The 4,950-nt window shown below is 38.7% G+C and overlaps 1 long non-coding RNA gene across 2 annotated transcripts in view; it reads right to left on the bottom strand.

Annotated features, from left to right (window-relative positions):
- LOC135226232 (uncharacterized) overlaps window positions 1–4,171 on the bottom strand; it is a 38,441-nt gene extending 34,270 nt beyond the window's left edge. For both annotated transcript variants that reach the window (XR_010317182.1, XR_010317181.1), the window contains exon 1: window positions 4,054–4,171. This is a non-coding gene — a long non-coding RNA (uncharacterized LOC135226232). The remainder of the gene's footprint in view (window positions 1–4,053) is intronic.
- Window positions 4,172–4,950: the final 779 nt, after the last annotated feature.

The raw sequence follows: 4,950 nt of genomic DNA, 5'->3' as shown, positions 1-4,950 counted from the left end.
ATTTCATTTAGAGATATTAAGTGACAATACAAAGAGGCAAGATATATAAAGTAACTACGGTTTCAATGATTTATGGTCACCGAAGTCATGTTTGGTTGGAGTGGTCCAGGGCACCACTGAGTCAGGTAGGATGCAGTCACAGGTTAGGTTTGGAAGGGTGCGTGTATAATGGGTGCAAAACAAATAGCATAAATTTCAATTTTTATAATATTTGGGCAGTACAGCAGAACACTGAGGGACTTTCGGCCATTCAGCACTAAAGACGGTGAAAAGGAGGAGTTGGAGTGGTTGGAGAACAAGACTGAAGGAAGCAGGAAAGGACGTAAAATATGAGGTTAAGAAAAGGAAGCAGCTAGGAGCCAAAGGGGAAACTGTAAAAATCCTTTTGTTTTGTAATATCTACAGTACACTGTCAATAATTAAGGCACTACTTACTGCTGAAAGAGCACCAAGGCAGCAAGATTTATGATTTATTTATCCAAACCACTATGTGCAAACTAAAGTATATTGCCATGGTATAAAGCAAATATGGTTTCTCTGATTCACAGGCTGAGGTTTGGCTGGCTGGAGTAAGTGTTTGTTTGTTTGTTTGTATGGTGTTTTTACGTTGCATGGAATCCGTGGTTATTCAGCAACGGGACCAACGGCTTTACGTGACTTCCAAACCACGTCGAGAGTGAACTTCTATCACCAGAAATACACATCTTTCACTCCTTAATGGAAGGCCCAGAATCGAACTCACGGCCACCAAGGTGACAGGCCAACACCATACCGACCACACCACTGAGGCACTTTGGCTGGAGTTAGATGCAACACCTTGCGTTGGTTCGGTTATGACCCATCCATAAATTTCAAACCATGTTTAATGGCAAACAATGTAGGGGTCACTAGTCAACTGAGTATTAACAGTGGTTCCAGTACAATTGCGTTCCATCCATTATAGCTTTCCCCCGTGAAAATTCCCTGTTCTTCTCTGGCATCGTCTCCCATTTATTAATGGATATAAGGGTTGTGGAATGGCAAGGAATTGATGGAAATGAATGGAACTAGTTAAATTTACAACAAAAACTATTGCAATAGTATGTTTTATGGCAATATACAAAAAAAGGAGAAAATTTTTACTTTTGGCCATAATTCCATTCCAAAGTTGAAAACGAAATAAAATATGCTCTTTGCAACTTTGAGGTTTATTTTGTTTGCAAATAGGTAGTTTTAGAGATAATGGACTCCCCTTGCATCCTACCATTATAGGGATCACAGTAGGACAGCCGAGTACATATAGGTGGAAGAAAAATACAAAACGAGTGAAATACAAAGATGGATTCAATCTAACTTACCATAGGAGGCCAGGTTCCTACCTAGTTGTGACAGACTTGCCTCCACTGAACCCCCAATCTAACCTAACCAAACCAAAGGGCCTAGGTTCTTACCCAGCCAAAACTCTTGGTTCCCCTGGCCCATCCCTAAGATAAACAGGAACAGGGGGCTTACCTAGCCACAGTGGCTTTGCCTAGCCTGGACCCCAAAACTTAAGATCCAGTAAATTAAAACAACAAGGTTGCAACCTCACCTAGACTATTCTAAGGTGCCAGGGCCTTACCTAGCCTGAGGGCCTTTGCCCATACCTGGAACCCACACAACGTATCCAGGCCACTGTAAATTAAAAGAATGGGGTTGCAACCTAACTTGGCTATACCTTACCTAGCCCAGGGTGCCAGGCCCTCTCCTGAGTAATCAAAAACAGCCTTGGTTACGAGGCTCTTCATTAGTTCAACATGTTACTTTAGATAGCCTTTGATAAAAATAACCTTAACCACAATCAGATCTTACTGAAGTATTAATAACTTGTTAGAATAGTACATTCTTTTATATTCTACACTCAAAAACCCTGGTTTTCATTGTGTTCCCCATAATACAAGGAAATTAGAGAGGAGCAGTATGTATCTATAAAACCACACCTAGTCTACTAATTTCCTACCAACACACATTAAAACATTGCATAACCATATTTTCAAATCCAGAATAAATTATGGTTTACAATAAAAATTGACCAAACTCCATTGCAATCAATAAACCTTACCTAATCACAATCAGGACTTCTGTAGGCTATCAATACATCCTTGTATGCCTGTTTCACTCATTTGTTCACTGGTTATAGTTACTCTATTTCAATAATATTGATATTTCACTCATTTGTAATCTCCCGAAGCCCCTAAGATGGTTCTAATATCTTATAACTACTCATCTGTTGCCAGAATGAATATAATAAATGCAGAAAAAAATAAAAGGGACGAGTGTAACATGTAAGCATCAAACTGGTTTTCTGAAGTAATGCTCGAATTACAAAATCCCGTCTAATACCTACTTCTAGCACTACTCATTTACCCACTTTTCTCAATGAAAATAAGACCTCCCAGATATACTAGCCATCCTCCATCCACATTGCACGTTAACAAACAAAATCCGAGGGGCAGAGCCACTCCTGTGACTGAGTTAATGTAACCAAGAACTTAGAAAAAGTCCAAGTTAAGTAACAGCATTCGTTTGAGATTACCTTACATAAAAGTAAGTTTTCATTAAATTTCAGTAAGAATTTTACATTAAGATTAAGGTGACTCAAGAGCACGCATGAGGTCTACGCAACAGCTCCACACAGACTATTACCTTGGAATTTGATTTTTCCTGTACTTTTAGTGTTGCTGATAAAGGATTTAGTGTTGTGTATTTTCGGTCAATCATTATTAACCTCATATCTATTCAACATGGCTGGGTATCCTTTGGGAAAGTGGGGTGTTGTGTGGGGGAAAACGTCAGGAGAACTGGACTGCCATCATGTTGTTATTGTATGGTTCCGTACATATGCAAGTCATTATGAGGCCATATCCTTAAGAAGGGATTGGCTAAGGAGACCCATTATAAAAGGAACTATACTAACCTAACATACCCTAACCTAACCTAGCAGGCCGAAGGAAACTCCACTCTCCATCAATAGCTCCCCTACAACACTGCGCATGCGCGACAGCATCCCTGGATGGCCAGTAAACAATTTCTGACGTTAGTTTCAGATTATTAACAGTTGCCTGACAAAAAATCACAGTAAATTCTAAAGCAACCATAATACTATAGAGAAAATCAATTTTCAAAGTAATACCCAATGCAGAGTTCTTCCTTAGGTCTACCGAAAGTAAAATACCATTTGACACAAAATGCCTGACTGGAACCTTACTTAGGGTACAGTTTGTTTAGAATCTTGTTTTCAAGCTGACAGGAAATTAGGCTTATCAAGGTTTACCAAATTAAATTTCTGGGTATCCTCTTAAATGTATTAAGATTATGTATACATAGGCTACATGCAATACCAAGGCTACACGTTGCTCACTCAATAACAAAATGTCTTGCGTTACATTTTTGGATATATTATAAAACCATCCTTAGCAACTTAATACATCGCTGATAATTACTGGCTTAAAATTTAAACATGTGAAAGTCTGCATAACCTATGTTATTTATATCTAACCAAACTCTTTGTAACCTAGGCTACAAAACATTTCTCACTCATAGTCCTCATTAGCACGATGACTTATAATTAAATCTCGGTAAATGTTTAGGAGAGGGCAGCACCAGTTTTTTAAGGTTTAACGACGAAAAACGGCAAGAAACCACCAGATTGGTGTTGCAGAATGTATAGAAACATGAGGAAACTCTTTAAAAACAAGAATCTATCACTTACTCTTACACATATAATCGAACCCTAAACCTACTACAATTATAGGGGACCACAATGGGAACCGTGGTTTCTGGGTGGGGGAGCAGGAGAAAAGTGATTTACAGGGCACTACCTAACTTAAACAAGTTACACAACCACCTAACCTAAGGCTCCTACCCCTGCCTAGGACTAGCGGGGGGCTTGCCCACCCCTTAAGGGCACTACCGTCTCTGGCACAAATCCACTAGTTTTTACGTATTTCCAGAATACAGTACACAAAAATCACCATAACTTAAATAAGTCACCACAGGATGCTGGAATTTCGTCAACAGGATCTGGAATATTACCCAGTAAACGCTGCTCAGTAGAAGTGCTGGCTACCGACTCCACGTCTATCTGAAATAGCGTTGGTAGGATAATGTATTGTTGCGCGGAGAAAATTTTCTGAGGTGTCAAAAAATGAAACTGTGATTGGCCAAACGTGTAAGACGTCATAGTGTAGGTACTCTGCGGATTTTAGTAGTTACACGGTTCATTTGAGCTAAAACAAGACACATTGTCTATCATTTTCCTAAAATTTTTCTTCAGTCTACCGTCAATAATTAGTGAATATTTTACTGATACAAACGTAAATTATATGTGACGCCTAAAAGTTTGATGATCATGGAACCGGCTGACCAATGGCGTATTCGGAACAAGTGGATAGTGGAACTGCACTGGGGGGTGGGGAGGGGAGTAACAGTCAGTTGTTCGGTATTATACTGATCTTAAAAACAAAGTAGGCTGGGGGCAATATTCGAATCTTGCTTACGCCATGACAGTGACAGGAGTCTTTTATAGAAAATCATGAATGATACTTAAATGAATAAAAGAAAGTTTAACAATGATATGCGTCTGGAAGGAATTTTCCTTTGAATGTGGCATACGTGTTTGCGCGTATGTATCTATTTGTGTAAAATTACATACACTGAAGCGTGTAGTTTATGTGCATGTTTGCATATGCTTTTCATCAGTTGTACTGCACTGTAAGTACATGCTCTATTAAAGTATACAAAGTGCACACATAAGCATATACGTTGATGTGTTAATGTGTACGTATGTATGCAATGTTGTATTTACACGTTCATGCAAGCATTTATATATATATATATATACCTGCACATTTAAGAACATATATAGACATGTATGCATTCCTGCACATTTGTCAACATTTATATCATTCAGGCATACATTGATTGATTAAT

This window comes from Macrobrachium nipponense, chromosome 20, assembly GCF_015104395.2.
Source record: "Macrobrachium nipponense isolate FS-2020 chromosome 20, ASM1510439v2, whole genome shotgun sequence".
Taxonomy (NCBI): domain Eukaryota; kingdom Metazoa; phylum Arthropoda; class Malacostraca; order Decapoda; family Palaemonidae; genus Macrobrachium; species Macrobrachium nipponense.
Note: the sequence above shows the minus strand (reverse complement) of the source record. Positions and strands in the feature narration are given on the sequence as shown.